This window comes from Thermobia domestica, chromosome 13 (genome assembly GCF_964235325.1).
Source record: "Thermobia domestica chromosome 13, izTheDome1.hap1.1, whole genome shotgun sequence".
NCBI lineage: Eukaryota > Metazoa > Arthropoda > Insecta > Zygentoma > Lepismatidae > Thermobia > Thermobia domestica.
Window position 1 is genome coordinate 46,881,876 of NC_137466.1, and position 18,274 is coordinate 46,900,149.

Genomic DNA, 18,274 nt, shown 5'->3' on the forward strand with positions numbered 1-18,274 from the left:
TTCATACTAAACTGATACATTTCGCGTTTTCGCGTGTCACCAAAAAATCGTGTTTCTACCGATAAATTTCCATTTTTCATGCTCATTGTTATGTGAAATTTGGGTTTGAGACAAAAATATTTCACCTAACCTTTTAATCTAAAACTGATATTTATTTTTCCATGTAATACTAAAAGTAACTGACCGAAAATACTTCGTCTCTCCTCCTGGGCATTACGATCATTATATTTTATACATCTGTAAAAGCACAAGCTCTCTGTGTGAAGGTATTGTGTCCTACATGATAAATTAGATGTAACTCTTAGCAGTGTTGATGGGGTATTTAATTTCCCCCCGGCCTCTCTTCGGCAACGTACATTTTCTCGTTGTAGGCAGATACATTTGTTGTTCAATGTAATCCAAAGAAAGTATTTAAAAAAAATACATTTGTACGTTTGTCCAGATTATGTGTAACCATATCTGCTACTTTGTGCCCAATAGAACTGTTACCGCAAGGTTTACAGTGTAATTTTAATGTGGGGTTTTCAGATACCCCACCAACAAAAAAAAAAAAAAAAAAACTACTTTTTACCAGCACAGTTAAGAGATAATAATATTTTGGACTGAAATTCTGTGAAAACAACAAATATTACTTATTTGAAATGAAGGACAGTGGACATTATCAGGTCAATATTAAAGCTATATTTATTTCTATCATGACGACTTATCTTCATTTACATACTCAGATACAAAATAATTTCTATTTTGTGTCAACTCGTTTTCTTTTATGTATTTCTTAATATACAAACTTGTAGATTGTTTCCTGTCTCCACCTTCCAACAATCACCTTATTTGATGTTCAATCTACACACCCTGTGTTTTCATGTGGCAATTCATTGAACTGACATTTCAATGACTCAGGCCGCTCAATAAAACCAAAAGAAGAGGGAACAAATGAGTAGTAGTAGACAAGCGAAGCTAGAATGAAGATGTAGGCGCGATTCTTGATCTTAGAATCATAACGTTGCTCATGTTTAAAAAGGGTAGATAATATCTACATTTAAGTGAAAAGTTATTGTAGATAAGAATGACATTGTTATCGGAGAGAGTATCCAAGCTTTGAATACGTAGTTCATCGCCGCTGAATAAGTAGTTTTTTTTTTTCTGCATCTACGCCTACCCTTTCTATTTCAAGTGCTGCTGTTGATATGTTTTCCCGTACCTCCCTCGAAAGATGAGGGATAAATTGCTGCGGCGATCTTTCAATTGTTAGATTTGGAAGCGTTGCCACAATGAATTATTTCACGGACTCCGCTGTGCTGTGTCTTGTTAGCCATTCTAAGTAGCCTACGATCTTCACTCGTCAAGAACAAACAACTGAATGAGAAATTAGCAACCCAGCTGAGGTCATTCACTTCTTTTCCATAAGCAAAGTGAGAGTTTCCTCCGTCAGAGGATGGCGGAGGTGAGTCCCAAGTATGTTTCGCATATTTTCCGAGAGCACACCTGAAATAGACAAACTCTAACAGTGTGGGCGCCCATCGCCTAGTGGTAACGCAACCAAAGGAGAACGACAATACACCGAGAGAGTCACCGATGGAGGATCACCGAAGGTTCCAGCTAACATGTAAGTATAGATTGTACAATAGCGAAACAAAGTATTCTTCAGTTGACAAAGTCGGTACTCTAATAGGTCAATTTATTGTTGACTTATTAGAAAAATAAATGTTGTCAAGTTATAACTATTCTAAGGATAACAACAAAAATATCCAAATTAATTCATTTGTTCCCGAGTTATTGGCAAAAGAAAATTTGTCAACTGTCAAGTACTTTCTTTTTCGTGTGTACCTGTCCCAAAAATATCCTTACTCTCTTTTACTCTCTTTTATTCCCTTTACATCACACTCTGCTTCCAAATAGAAAATGTTCTGTTACATTTGTTAAGCAATCCAGGTATCAAATCCATTACGGTACCTCTGCTTTAGAAATTAAAATTTACAAATCCTTGGGTGGCTTGTCAGTTCTAAATTCCTTACTTCTAATTTTTATTGTTTTATTTCGAGTTACATCCAGTGTTTCTTCCAGACATGTTTTTTGGAGGGCACTGTCCCCATGGAGCTATGAGAGTCCCCGCCCGGACGAGACCAAAATAATACGTGTATAATATAATAATAAATAAAATAGTACCAGCAGTGTCTCCCCGGAATACTACGTGTGTCCCCCCGGAGCTTTTTTTTTTTTTTTTTTTTTGAAAGAACGACTGGTTAGATCTTACCGGTAGCGCTTTTTTGTTGTTGCAAGGGAACCTACCACGTTTGTTTCACTTCTGTTTTTAGGATAGCAAGAAGAAAAGTGTTGAAGAGCGTTGAAATATTCAGATCTTTTAGCTCCAGGTGATTTCGAAAACGATTTGAAAAAAGATCAGGTAATTATTGTAAATGAATTTGGAAAGTGCATCAAATAGTAGTAGGGACAATACACTCGTAAGAGAGCCTAAAGCAGGCTGAAAAAAAAATTGCATTCAGCTCTTGATTGGAATTGTTTCACTCTTTCCGGATGAATGTATACTGATTTTAACTGTTCACTGTTTTTGACAATGTTTTACTTTCTATTTCGCAGAGATATCGAATAACTCTACAATGTATAATTAGTGTTTGATGAAAGTATAAATCTTCATGTGCAGTTTTCGAAAAAATTGTTATTATTATTATTATTATTTTGTAAACCTAAAGGTTGATTCTGTACTTTAACCTCACGGCCTATTGAGACAAAACTGAAATAAACTATACACTAATCAAGGTATTATGACACTACAGTATCGTTAACGGGACATAGCTCAAAATTATTATTAATTCTTAGGTCCTTATGCAGAGCCTTTTTTTTTTAATCGTTTTACTAACTCCCAATGCTAACTTCCGTATTTAGTAACACATAAGTGAAGTTAACAGCGATTTATATCGAAAACAGGAGAGTCACGACTTTTTAGCAGGGTTGTCCAAACACTTTAGGAAAAATCAAATTAAGGGAGTCCTATTCTCTTCTATATTGCTTTCTTCTATTGTATTTGGACAACCGTACGGAAATGTCATGGATGACCTTTTTCAATATAAATTATTGTTAACTTCACTTAGTGCTAAACACGAAAGTTAGAATCGCGAGTTAGTAAAACTCTTAATACAACGCTAGTTCAACTAACATCAATATTTTGTTCGACTAACTGTAAGATAAGACACGTCTATCGATAAATCACATCGAGCTAAATAATATGATATACTTGTAAATTCTTATATGTAATGTTTGATAATTGGAAAGAGGATAATTTTTATGGAATTAAATCATACATCATTCGTTGAATAGTTGATAGGAACCAGTTGATAACTTTTATTTTTGCTTCAAATGTTATTTATTCATAAATATACCTGAAAATACAATTTTAAGTAGCAAATTGTATCTATTGCTGCTTGGTTTCTCTTAACACTGACATTATAGTCCTAACAGCTACACAATACTACAGTGAAACCTGTCAATTTGGCCACCTCTCTAAGTTGGCCACCTGCTTATCTTGGCCTAGTTCGTCTTGAACCTGCATTTTCCCATAAGACATTCGTTACTTACTACTCTATAAGTTGGCCACCTGTCTATCTTGGAAGTTGGCCACACTGAAGCAATGTTTACCCTATGATGATAATGATAAATTTACCTGCGTATCTTGGCCACGAAAATTACAGTTTTGTTATTTTTCTTAACTCTTTCGAATTCCCATCTGAGAGGCAGATGTTCTGTATTTGTGACTGGACATAAAGAAGCATAGATTCGCACGATTTGTTCTTGGAGGTCAATGGCCAGAACACTACCCTCATAAAAGGGTGGTGAAGGAAGATGTGAATAAGAAAAAGCACGTACAGGGATTCAGGAAATGGTTGTACGTATTTGTTTACCCTGTCTGTTTTGGTAAAACCATTAGCTATATCGGCTCCTTTCATCAGTGGGAAGCTTTAGTAATTCCGGAAAATTCTCAAGGTTAAAGCTCAATTGTCATTTATTGGCACCTGACTGCATGTCAAAAGGTAGCGGAGGTTTTGAGATATGAATTCCCTCAAGATTTTCTCACAACATCTTTTGCTCCGAAGGAAACATTTCTATGTCATTAACAAGAGATTGTTAACTGCAATATTAGAATGTGCATATCTGCCAAAAAGAATAAACCAAATATGTCTAGAATGAACCACCATTCAGTAACAACTGAAAAGAAGTCATATAAATTGCATATGAATTTCTCAATTTATAACTTAGCTTTTCTTGTTTTCAATCTGAATAACTCAGTGTGCTATAATATCAATTTCAATAAACTGCGTACATACACTTCTATTTCATGGTTTTTGTGTGTTATTGTGTTTTCAATCCGAATAATCTAATGTACCAGACTAGTTTTCAGGAAGAGAAAGGTATGCATATATAATAAACATACTATCAAGAACGCCGATCCTGGGGGGACCGAGGGGGCCCGGGCCCCCAAAGCTCATGTGGCCCCTATTTTTTATGAATATACAATATTTGGTATAATTTGAGTGCAATTTGTCTTAAAATCTTCATATATATACCTTCTGCATCTGAATGTCCCCCCCAAATTTACAGAGAAATCGGCGCTCTCGCATACTATAGTAATATTTTCTAGTACTGTATATTTTTATGATTACTCTATACACATTATTTATAAGTAGCTGTCGTGCCACTGCTTATTAAAATTTTACAATTAAGTAATACTAGAAATCCTATTCTAAAAATACACAAATCATACTTATTTTCTGTAAGTTGGCCACCTGTCTAAGTTGGCCACTTTTCAATGGAACCGATGGTGGCCAACATAGACAGGTTTCACTGTACTTGTAAATATATCAATAACGAATAAGAGTTAGTATATAAAGTCGCAGGAAGTGCCAGTAATTAACCATTTTCGGTTTCAACGATGAACTCCGTAGAGCAAACACGATAACGGACATAGAAATTTGCAGACAAAGCTGTTTTTTTTTAAATCGATTTAAGTCTGATGAAAAAGTGTCATCTTCACTGTATTAAAACCGGAAGTGGTAGAAATGTACTATTTTGCAACCATTCTACGTCCTAACAATAGGTTCCATCTATCATAGTGGATCAAAATTGCTTCAGAAGTAGATTTTATTTTATTTTTAAGGCAAGTTACAGCTACAGATTCTACACCATGGGCGCCCGAAGGAGAGGGCAAGGTGGGGCCCGAGCCCCCTCTGGCTTACGAAAATGTATTATATTACTTAAGATTTTCTTAATACTATTATGTTCCAGTGGACATAAATAATGAAAATTTCTATATTCACAAAAGTGAACTAATAATAATAATAATAATAATAATAATAATAATAATAATAATAATAATAATAATAATAATAATAATAAAAAAGCGATCCAGGTTTAAAATTAAAAAAGAAAACAACTCGCTTGACCTTGTTTCGAAAAAAGACTAATACGCAAATGGTATTTCCAATAAATACTCCGAAGGTAACTATTTTAAAGAAAAAGGAAAACATACTTTCCTTTATTTCGAAAAATAAATGCAAACATGTGGTTTTCCTTAAATCCGAAATAGTCTTCGGATTAGTATATAACCTGACATTTTCGAGCAATTATCATCATTCTTCATTCGATAACCATCATTTAATCGACGTTCGTTAATAGTGTGTATTCGATCCACTTCGTTAGTAAGTGCCAACTTCCATGACCTGCAAGATGTCTCCGCTGGAGCCGACGTTCATTAAGGAATTCCTTGGTTCGTGAGTATGCTTTGTGCCTGTTATCATTGCATGACAAAATATAGTATAAAAAGGACTGCATAAACTCATTAGAACACACGAAGGGCTTCTAAGATTTGATAAAAACCCCAAGCATTATACCGTCCGATTTGATTTGTGATTTTGTAAACATCTTTTGCGTTATTTCTATTGTTTAATGTAGGTGATGGATACATTCATTCAATAAATGTATTTTTTATATATATATATATTTGCTGTGTTGCTTCTTGAAATTGAAAAATAATTTATCTTCTGTAATACTTATTTCTCAATTGTACAATGTGACAATTAAGCAACTCTCAGCAACAGTTTAATACAATTCCAAACGTAATATAGCAACCTGGGATTTGAGCCCCTCCCTAGAAAATTTTCTTCGGGCGCCCGTGCCCTACACCTTTAAATTTTGATATCTACGCGATAATAGTAGCTGATAAATAGACAACAATGTTAACAATAATTAAATTACAAACATTTATTTATGTTATAAGTGTACAACATATAATACATACATACAAGTGGTCTGTGGAATTATTTATATATATCTTTTATAAATTATGAAATGTTGAGTTGATTTTGAGTTTAACGTCCCTTTCAGCAGCAAGGCTATATGAGATGGGACCTGCTAATTAATGTAGAATCCGAACCACATGAGCGCCTGCCGGGAATTAAACCCGGGTCTCCCATACCAAAGCCGCGTATACTAACTGCTTAGTCACAAAGGAGCTCAAAATTATGAAATTTTGAAATGTAAATAATGCCACGCAGAAGTTTCGTGGACCACAATTGGAAAAGACCGATCTTTGCCATTTACCGTAAATTCAAACCCAAAATGGTAGTAATTAACCATTTCCAGCTTCAATGTTGGTCATAATAGCGAGAAAGCTCTTGTATAAAAGAAAGAAAGAAAAAAAAGATTTTTGAAATCCATTTAACGTTTCAAGAATAGGTTCCATTTCTTCCTTTAGCTCTTTATGCAAATCGGAACTTGGATGGTAGGTTAGCTCCCAAATGATCACCATAGTGATTTTGTTTCTTTCCTACCTTCTTGTGACATTGCTCTTATGCTTGATTATGCAGTCCCATTAGAAACGAGGGGTTAAGGTGACTCAGTAGTAGAACGCTTGTCTCTGGGCCACGGGGTCCTTGGTTCGATCCCCGGCCAAGTGGTGGACAACACCGTGGGTTTTCCGTGGGTTTTCCTCCTATATTATCATTCCACCAATTCTTCCATCTTCATTCATTTGCCTTAATCACCCGTCTTCCTTAACCTAAAGAGCATAATTGTGGGACGCTAAACTGAATTTAATTTCATTTTGTATTTAGAAACGATTCATGCGAGAAGAGTTAAAATTAAAAAAAAAAAAAACGAAAAATAGAAATTAAATTAACTTCAAGTAAACAATGAAAAATGCCATGTAATAATATTTTTTTTTTCACCTACCTCACCCATAAAATAGATTCTTGATGGGAACCTCTTCGATGAGTAAATCTCTTCAAAATCTTGGTGTTTCTCACTAGGACAATTGATTCTAAGAGGAGTTCTAATTCTGCAAAATAAAAAAACTCACAGGGAATATATGAGGTTCTAGGAAGTGTATTGCTCAACAATAATACAAAGAGAAAAGAAAAGAAAAAGAAAGGAAAACTAAATCATAATATGAAATTAGTTATAAAACTCCTTATCATTATCACTAGCAGCAGGTCTCTTGCTGTCATTTGAGAATTTTCCATACAACATAAATTACCTTAGTTTCTACACATTACCTTCTACAACACCGTCTATGAACAGACTTTATTCCGGTATATGTTGTCAGAGGCGGGAAGGGGCAAATGTGAGAGAGCTGCAATAGGACATTACACTATATGCTAAAGAATGTTCCCTGCAGAAGAGTGACATGTAATTAATTTCATTAATTTTACTTTCGGGGGCGGATGATTATCTCCGGAAGAAACACTGAAGTATTGCTTTTCTACACCCTGTTTGACCGCTCACCATACGTTCTCTCGCATCTAGGGCTGTTCCGTGAGGTGTAGGAGGCAAAAAAGATCTGGATTTAATGATGTGATATATGATTTTATTTAGCATCCCTTTCAGCAGCAAGGGATATGAAACATGAACCTACAGTTTAACGTGGGATCCGAAGCACCTGAGCTCCCACCCAGAATCGAACCCGAGTCTCCGACGCTAAAGGTGCAAACGCTAACCGCTTAGCCATGAGGGAGCTCAAGATTTGGATTTAAGATTTCTAATTAAGTGTCTTCATTCCGGCGAAATTAAAATACCGCTAATTTTACAGTAATTATGTGATATCTTCCAATAGATAAAAGATAATCGAAATATGGAACAAGAGCGCCCTAGACATTATTATTTTACATGAGAAACCGTTATCACGACTCACTTATCTGCTTTCGATTTCGAGCCATTTTGAATCGACATTTATTTTCGTGTTTCTAAACAGCTGAAAACGGAAAGCCACTAAGTGACTTGTGATAACGGTACCTCACGCAAAATAATTTGTCTAGGGCGCTCTTGTTCCATATTTCAATTATCTTTTATCTATTTGAAGATATCACATAATTACTGTAAAATTAGCGATATTTTAATTTCACCGGGATGAAGACTCTTAAGCGCTTCTTTCATCAGTGAGTCTATAGGAGATGTACACCTACAGCTTAATATGGGATCTGAACCACATGAGCTCCCACCAAGAATCGAACCCAGGGTAGGAGGAAAGAGTTAGGTCCTTCAGAAAAACTGCAAGTTTTTCACAATTACTATTTCTAATTCATTCTTCGGATTCAAAAGATTTATAGGTTATGAACCATCATTTTGTAAGACATTTTTACGACTGTATACTATTAATGTTATGAATGGCTATTAATGTCAAGAATTACAAGAATGGTGATTCTGCTGGATTTCATTATCATTGATATGAAAAAGTAAAAATTGGTGCAAAATATGAATGAATATGAATTTTCTAACCTACATCATTGGCCCCAAAATTGACTATCATTCTAGGGCCAGTAAATCGATTGGCCAGCCCTGATTATATCCTAAGAAAAACAATTTATTTTCAAAAGCTTATTAGTTTTGAGTCATTTTTAAAGGTATCTTCAGTATTGTTTTTTCCCAAACTTTTGCCAAGGATTCATTATTGGTTTATCTTACAACAGCAATGTTTTCTATCCTTGTCCCACCCATACATATTTAAACGTTTATTTATTTGTTCTTGATGTTCACATCTCTCCTTCCTACAGCACAATACGTCACACGAAACATTCAATATGATTTTTTAAAATATATTTTTATTATTACTACACTACACCATTAATAATGCAATACCAAGAAGGATCAACCTCGCTGGCGATACTCCACTGTTTTTATTTATTACTTTCCAAATCAGAAGCAGTGACATAACTAGTTATTTTACTAGAGGCTTATCATAGTTTCAACCGGTGATCCAATGATGTTTTAGGGGAGCCAGCGGTGTTCTATGGGGAAATCACACGTCTGTTCCCCTCAAGTTCGGCCTATGATCACAAGAAGGGAGAAGCAGTATAGAATGCGATTATGGTACTTAAGGATCTGTATCAATGAAATAGCATGTTTTTACACGTCCGATTTACATGTACAAGGTAGTACCAAAAGAAAACCGGAATAGCATTGTGGTGTGCGAAGCTTCTGTAGTACACATGTATGCTGCTAGGCGTGTATAGCGCAACTCATTCGAATTCAGTGCCACCTGGTTGTCGGCTTGGCTTGTTGTGTTCATCTGCTGAGAGTGTTTCTGCTAGCTCTGTTATGTTCTTGTTTCGATTTTTCTGATGACAAGTTTAAGTGACCAGGTCAGACCATCAATCAAGCCTTTTATTTGGAAGGTTAAGAAGATTGTGCAACAGTGTTCGTCAAAAAAGATCCGATTTATGTCAGATAGGAAACCGGTTCTTCCACCACGACAATGTACCCGCACACAGCCATCTCTGTTCACCAGTTGTTGGCTAAGAATAGCATGGTTCCGCTGCCCCACGCACCTTACTCGCCTGACCTGACTCCGTGCAACTTGCTCTCACTTCCACGCATGAAAAGAGGCATGAAACGGCACCGATTTGACAATATTGAAATAACGAGGTCAAGAAAGTAACGAGGGAAGAACTGTCAACCATTTCTCAAGATGACTACAAACAATGTTTCGAACAGTGGAAGTATCGGTGGGACAAATGTATTAGTAGCAATGGAGAGTATTTTGAAGGATATAAGATTGTTTTGTAAAAAGTTTGAAAATATAGCTTTTACACAATAATTCCGGTTTCTTTTGGGTATTTCCTCGTACTTCAAATAAATTGTGCACGTGTATGATGATAGATTTCTAAGTTCTTTCAAAAATATGAAGTTCTCTTTGAAGTTGACATCTTTTCAAAGGAAATATTATTGGCTGAAGTAAATTCCAACTGAACAATGAAACTACGAAAATGGTAAGACAAAATTAAGTTGGATATGGGAAAATTGATTTGCAGTTTATATGGCGCTTGTTACGGAATCTGAAAGGAAGATCAATAATATGTTAGAAAACTTGAGGAAGGACTGGGAAGAATATGGCATGAAAATAAATGTTAGAAAGACCAAAGCTATGGTGATCGGAACGAAGCGATCGTGTCAAATATAGGAGAGGAGAAAATAGAACAGGTAACTAGTTTACAACAGCGGGTAGTATTACCAGTGATGATATGATTTGCAAATGTGAAATAAAACACGGATAGGAATGATAAAACAATCCTCGTAGAAAAAAGAAAGTCTGTTTGATGGGACTTTGAATGAAGAGTTGAGAAAAATCTCATAGAATGTTTCGTGTGGAGTATTGTACTGTATAAAACATAAACATAGACATTACGTAAAAACGATTTAAAAAATAGGACTCGAAGCTTTTGAAATGTGGGTGTGAAAAAAATGGAGAAAATTAGCTGGGTGGAGCATAAAACTAATGAGAGAGTGTTGGAAATGGTGAAGGAAGAAAAGAACAATTTTAGATATTATTAAGAAGAGAAAGATGAAATTTGTTGGGATTATTGACTAAGAAGGAACTGTATTATGAGGGACGTGCTAAGGAGTATGGTGGCAGCAAAGAGAGGAAAGGGGGCGAAGGAGGCAACAATTAATAGACTCTATTAAAACGGAAAGATCATACTTGAAGACGAAGATGCTAGCGAAATATTGTGGAGCATGGAAGCTACTCAGTTGCGGCAAATGGCCGTCTATAATGGCAGAATACCTATGATAATGGTGATGATGTTGGTGACGGAAAAAATTAAAACGAGTGGGATATGAGAACGAGTTTGCTAGAAAATTTAATTAAAGATATTTGGCTTCGCAATAACAGAAATAGAAACTAACTGCAGGTCACAATAGTTCAAAGGAAAGTTGAGCATAACGAAGGAAAAGCATATGTTACAGAAGAAATGTTGAGAGAAATGACGAGGAAAAGATGAGGAAATAAAATTATTGGAAGAAGGAAAAGGATGTAAAAGAAGTAAAATAAAAAGGCGAAAGGAAACCGACAAAACAGGAAGCGTACTACAAATATAAATACGATGATGCAGAGGAATGAGAAAGAATAGTGAAATATGAGCAAATGTGTAGGGAGGTAAAAATTTGTTTTCAGTTTTGAACAGTAGGACCTTAGTTTATCGTGTAATCTGTGCTTTAAAAAGGTTTACTAAAATAATAATAATAATAAACACAAATCACAACTTGTTTCTTTGTTTGTAATGGACTATATTTGCAAACATGGGCGCCCGAAGAGGAGGGCAGGATGGGGCGCGAGATTCCCCCCCCCCCTGGCTCACGAAAATGTATACGTAATGTAGCAAACCACGTATATTAAATATCATATGTAATATAGCAACCATGGAGATGGCCCTCCCCTCTAGAAAATTTTCTTCGGGCGCCCCTGTTTGCAGATTACCTGAAATGTCCGTTCTCCACAAGAAGAAATAGACTTATGGAAAATATTTGAATTTCCTTTAGGATACAGATTTTATGACAAAAAACGATTAAATGCTCTATTTTCAACGAAAATTTTGAACCTTTATTCCCTTATGATATCCTTTTAATTAAAGTGACCTGAAGCATGAGATAGTTCCAAAATTCATTTCAAATGGATCGACCGTTTGCCCGTGATGCGATCACAAACAAGAAACATCTTATCAATGTGAAGGAAAAATTTGTAGAAAATACCCCCTTAAAACATGAATTCTCAAAAAACGGACACGGATCTACTTATTTTTAATGAGGTTTATATACCAGTTTTTTTTTTAAAATACTTGACATGATTGTAAGAGATTATATTTTGAGCGCTCTCTACTGCTCTTCAAGATGTATCCTTTCATCAATGTAACATGGGAAAAGCCCAATTTGAGATAGGTGATAACTGTCCAAAAATTCATTTCAAATGACTCACAAGATCATTTTCATTTCTATATAATACGAGGGTCGTTCAATACGTCTTTAGAAAATCCGAAAGATGACACTCGTAGTACCGAGAAAAGGTTTGCTTTCAGCAAGCGTCACTCCTCACTAGACTGTTGTTAAATTTTCAGTATAGCCGTCAACCGGTTTTATAGTCATAGTCGATTAAAGAAACAAACTCGTGTTTATTTAGAAAAAAATGGAAAGAAATTAGTTTCGTGCGGCTATTAAACACTTTAACACCGAAAGAGATCCAAGCTGAGTTGGATGAAGTTCATCACACATCTACTCCTGTGTTTACGACTGTTTATAATTGAGTAAATGAGTTTAAACGTGCCCGTACATCCGCAAATGATGAACTCGTATAGGAACCTCCAGTGGAAGTGACTTCCTTCGAAATGATTGACAAAATCCATGATATAGTTTTGAGTGAGAGACGAATCAAATTGCACGAAATATCACAATATACAGTGTTTTCAATTTTGCATGAAAAATTGGGATTGAAAATAATCTCGGTACCGTGTCTGCTCTCATGTCAGTGGAGAGTAAATACAATCGAGCACTTTTCGTCGCAATCCCAGCGATACATAACAGTGGATGAGACACTACTACACTTCAGAAAGAAAGCAATAATTGAAGCAGTGAATTTTTAAAGGCGATCCAGCTCCAGGTTTTTTTCTTGGGGGGGGGGGGGATGTACGCGAAATCATCTACATCAATTACTTGGAAAAAGGACAAACGATAGATGGAGAGTATTGTACGTCATTATTGCATTGGTTCAAAGGAAAAATCAACAAAAAATGTCTTTGTTTGGCAAAGAAAAAAGTCTGGGCCATCAAACAAAGTTTCGATGGCGAAAATCACTAATTTAAAATTCAAATTGTTACAACATCCATCGTACTCACAAGATTTAGCCTCCAATGTCTTTTCTTTTTATTTCCAAACTTGAAAACATGGCTCGGCGGAAAACGATTCACGTCGAACGAGGAGGTCATCGCCCAATCAGATGCCTATTTTGAAAACCTTCTGAAATCCTACCATTAAATGACTTAAAGAGTTGGAGAATCGTTGGGGAAAATGTGTCGAGCTGAAAGATTATGTTGAAAAATACATAAAAATCTACCCAAAATGTTTTCTTTTTTGTATCTTTTTTCTAAGGACTTATTAAACGACCCTCGTAGATCATGTAAATAATTTGCAAGTATCAGGAAGCCGAGAGAAATTATGTAGAGATATTTAAAAAGAAAAATCCCTAAATTTTCCTTTTACTGTGAATATTGTACTCGTGCACCACAGAATCAGTATCGAAAATTAGCTTAGAGTGCGGATTAAGCATTGTTGTTAGAATTTTATGTTAGCATGAAAAGAAAATATGTTTGAAATATGTCTTTCAAACTACTGCTCTGGGGAGAAGTCCTAAACTTATATAACCTACTTATCATGTAGAGAGAAATTAGACCACTGAGTTAAAATATAAAATTATGTAACTGACTAACATTTTTTTTTTTAAGTTTTGAGAGTTTCACATCTAGAATACTATAATCTATAGACCAAAGAAGAAATTAAGAAGCATGAGTGGGATATAGTGAAAGAAATGGGGTGATTGGTTGATTGATAGATTGGAATTCAGTGTCAATTTTAGCACCGAGGTTATATGAGATGGTACTGTTGCTTGAAGTGATAGACTAACTACTATAGATATACCGCATTGACTTGACACCTAATCTTCCATTCCAAGCGCTGCTATCGGCTAAAGGAATTCCATTCCCTTTACTAAGGCTGTCTAGCTTAGCAACAGCTGAACCCTTATTGGCTGAACGCGTGGGTGTGTAGCAGGTGTGAGCTTTAGTTCACATTTTTGCCACGGCTCAAGACATTTTGGCAGCACTATAGTGAGATTTATATCTGAGATAGTGATTAATGAGGGATAAAACCATTTTTTATAGTTTCCTGTTTTCTCCCAAACTGGTTTAGTTTTTCCATCGAAACGGGTTTCAGCTTTGTCAAAAAAAATCCGTTTTTCATCAAGTTTTGTAAAAAAAAAAAAAAAGAAAGAAAGGTTTTTAATTTTTACTGAACCAGTTTGATTTTCGCCGACGCCGGTATGTTCTTCTTCTTCTAGTACTCGTTTGTAAATAATAATTGCTATTTGAGTTCAGCGCCCCTTTCAGCAGCGAGGCTAAATGAAATGTGGACCTACAGCTTAAGTGGGATCTGAACGACATAAACTTCCACAAGGAGGGAACCCAGATCTCCCGCGCCAAAGGTGCTTATTATTTTCAAAAAAAAGTGACAAAGGAGCAACTAGTTTTTGATACGAAACAGAATTGGTTTGATAGGAGGCCAAAAACGAAACAAATTTTGAAAAATAGGCTTTTTTGAAAGTTTTCAAAACCGGTTTCGATTTTTCTAAAAAAAAGAAAAGAAAAGAAAAAAGAAAAATTCATGTGTCTACTAGGGACTGAATACAGAAACTGCGCTTGTTAGCCAGTTGGTTACGAAAGATTACACCAAAGAACAAAGTAAAGAACGTTCGCTGAATAAAATCTTGCATTAAAAAAAAGTTACGTCATGCATATATAGAGATTTGAACTGCACTGTCATTTCTAGATTTTTCTGCTTCTGAGCAATTACGAAAACGATAAAACGCTACTATTTTGTTTGTTCCGGAGCTCCTTCTGGAGGGTTTGATTCTATTTTATAACATGTGAGAGCATTCATTTGTCAAATCCACACAAATTTAACCTTATAGTTAAAATTTTATTGTCCTAGAATTTGAACGACTCAATTTAAGTTACATACGGTACATAAAGTAATATATATATATATATATATATATATATATATATATATATATATATATATATATATATATATATATATATATATGTTTTTTAAAAAATGAACAAATAAATTTTTATTATAACCTAAGGACTAACCGCGGTTCTAGGGAAAGAAAGTGCTAATAATCATTTTTGCAGACTTTTACAAGAGGAGACAGAAGTTTATTGATGCGACTTAGCTCTTTCAACAGAAATAAATACACTTTCTGAGACAACGGAACATCTTGTAATCTTATCCTGTAGGCATAGACAATCATTTATTAACCTTCTGTGTATTTTTTTCTCTGTCTTCCTTCAAATGGCTAAAGAGAAACACGGAAGACGGATAAATGGAATTAGCTGGTTCTTCCTCTAGAACCTGTAATTAAAACTAAAGTGTTTGAACTAAGAAACTTACTTACCATTTTAAAATTGCAGTATCATCTTCTCTCGGACATGCTGTTAGCCCTAAACTTTAAAAAAAAAAAAATCACGGAACGCGAACTAAAGGAAATGAATGATCTATTCTGCTTCCTATGGTACAGGACCTATTTAGAAAAAAAATATAAATAAATATAGTTTATTGAACTACTCTAATAAAAATTGTTTAAAAAAATTAAAAATTGTGACAGGTTGGGGGTAGGGATAAGAAGGGGGGTTGTGGGTCACCCCTCACATATCACATTTTTAAGAGGACCAATGGCCAAGCAAATGTTGAAGGCCGAATGGGGCTAGAAAAAAAATCGAGTAGACAATGTGAGATTCCCCCGAACCTCCTTTGAAACTCCGCTAGGAGAAGGGAAAGGAAGTCGGAGGGAGTACCCACAGAGTCAGCCTCGATATCCCAACCCTAATTTCCCTTCAACATTTACTCCTGTTGCAAATATGGCTATGAATGCCCAGGTCCCACCTCTTCCCCTTTATATCCCAACCTGCCTCACGTTAGACCTCATGAAAACTTGCGGGTCTTTAGTAAGAATATTTTGAGTGTTAATCAGTCTATACTGGGGGAGAAGTTGCGGAAGAGAAACAGCATCTGCTGCCATTTATCACCTGTACGAACTTTATCGGTGGCCCTGCACCAAACTATCACTAAATGCAGCCCATGAACCGTGAGTAACAGCGAAATGCCTTTAGCCTGATAAAGAAAAAAAAAAACAATAAAATATATATTAGTACTGGAATACTAATTCATGAAAAAATATTTCTTAGTAATTTTAAGCTAGTGTTGCCCATAAGATGAAAACAAGACTAGATGATATGAGGCGAGAAGTTTCTCGAGTTTCGTGAGCAATATTAGTTCACTCAAGTCTTAGATCTTAAGGGTCTTCACTACAACGAAATTAAACTACCGCTAATTTTAGAGTTTTTCTGTAATATTTTCAAAACAAATAAAAATATTCGAAAAGCAGAAACGTAGTGAACTAGACAATACGATTTTGCATGTGATACCTTTACCATAATTCACCTATCTGATTTTGATATGCCGCTATTTTTGCCGCTATGCCAAAGTGTGTTTCACATATTTTCCGAGGGCACAGTTGAAATAAAAAGTCTTCTAGTACAGATTGGGGCAAAAAGAAGTATGACATTATATTAATAATTTTTTTGACTTATGACTTTGCTCCAAGAGTAAGATCATGTTACATCCAGAAAGTGAATTTCAGCAATGATACATGATTTAAACAGTTTTTTTAAAAGGAATGTTTCATAAGATATAAATAGTGTAATATTAATCTAAACGTAAGTATAGCACATGGTTTCTCTTTGTTGTGATTATAGAATAGATCTCAATCTATTAGTCTCCAAGAACTTAAAATTTCAATAAGACCCAAGATTTTAAAGGCACACATTAACAATGCTTCGGACTGAATCTGTGCAACACATTCTATGTATGTAATAAGAAATAGGATTTGAAGATACTCCAAGATCTGAAGGTAATAGTAAGATCAGGAAAGTTACAGGCACAGCCTTAATTAAGATTTCTCAGCCTAAGTACGTTTATCGATGACGTAACGTCTGAGATTTTAAATTTGTATCGTAGAAAATGCCACCCTGGTTCCATCATTTTTCTTCGACTATTTATGTTTGTTACTGAAGTGAAATGAAACACAGGTGAAAGCAATGAAACTTCAAAGCAGTATTTCATTAATTATCAATTGCCAGTTTTATAACGCCGTTCAGTGGACAGAAGAGAAGTATCAGCATGTCTAAAAAGTGTTGAGTCTATAGAGGTCAAAATTAAAAATGCAGTTATTGCGATTTCAAAAGAACAATATGAAACGACATATGCAACATTTTGTCCGATGAGCTGCATTTTTTTTCGGGGGGGGGGGGGCAACACCATAATCCCGTCGCTATATGAATTTTTGTGGTTTCAAGTCAAAAAATTGGTCTCTTGGTTTCGTGGACACGTGGTTTTCACAAGCCTCTTTCGAAACTAACTTAACACCATTGAGGAAGTTCTGCAGAGACTGAAACAAAACGTAGTCGAACGGTGCCGCGTCCAGTCTATAAGGTAGATGCATTAAAACTCCCAACCAAGATGACAGCTCGTTAAAGTTGTATGCGGTTTTGAGTTGTGAACGTGGTATACGGAACCCTTTCTGTTGACCAGTTCCGGCTGTTTGTTTTGCATTATTGACGCACTTGCGCTAATTGTCGACAATTCAGTTCAGAGTCTATCATTTTGCCCGGCAGCAGCAGCTTGTGATGCACGATTCCCTTCCAATCACACCAAACACATTGTATAACCTTCCTCGGTGTTAAATGTGGGGTTTGCCACATACTGTGGAGTTTCTCTTCGCTTTGACCACAGTGGTGAGCCGCTTCAGAAATACTTTGAGTTGGTTACGTTTCAGTAGAGATTTACACATACTAATTCCATAGTGTAAATGTTTTTGATTCATACCATAGCACTCAAATGTTGAGCTTATTTTTGTAGCCAGTTTTCTTCAAATGGTTTAACATTATTTGTGATGAATGTTTAGATCATTGGAGATGCCATGGCTCTTTACATGACGGTGATGATAACAAATTAAAGAAATGGCGGAATCAAGAAAGTGCGAGGTAACGAAAGATTACCTAAAAATAAAAACATGAACACGATGTTTGTCCACCACAAAGCCCACTTGGCGACAGCCGGAATCGAACCAGGGATCCCCATGCACACCACAGGTGAACGCTCT

At 35.5% G+C, this 18,274-nt stretch overlaps 2 protein-coding genes across 3 annotated transcripts in view; one reads left to right on the forward strand and one right to left on the reverse strand.

The window, feature by feature from the left end:
- Positions 1–18,274, forward strand: part of LOC145668129 (atrial natriuretic peptide receptor 1) — a 2,711,550-nt gene that overhangs the window by 601,928 nt on the left and 2,091,348 nt on the right. The window lies entirely within an intron of this gene.
- LOC145669060 (testis-specific serine/threonine-protein kinase 4-like) overlaps positions 1–18,274 on the reverse strand; it is a 110,956-nt gene that overhangs the window by 65,508 nt on the left and 27,174 nt on the right. Inside the window, exons 7-8 of the mRNA XM_081737420.1 lie at positions 15,509–16,224; positions 7,243–7,348 (exon numbers count right to left, since the gene is read on the reverse strand). The gene's annotated coding sequence lies outside the window, so the exon portion shown is untranslated. The remainder of the gene's footprint in view (positions 1–7,242; positions 7,349–15,508; positions 16,225–18,274) is intronic.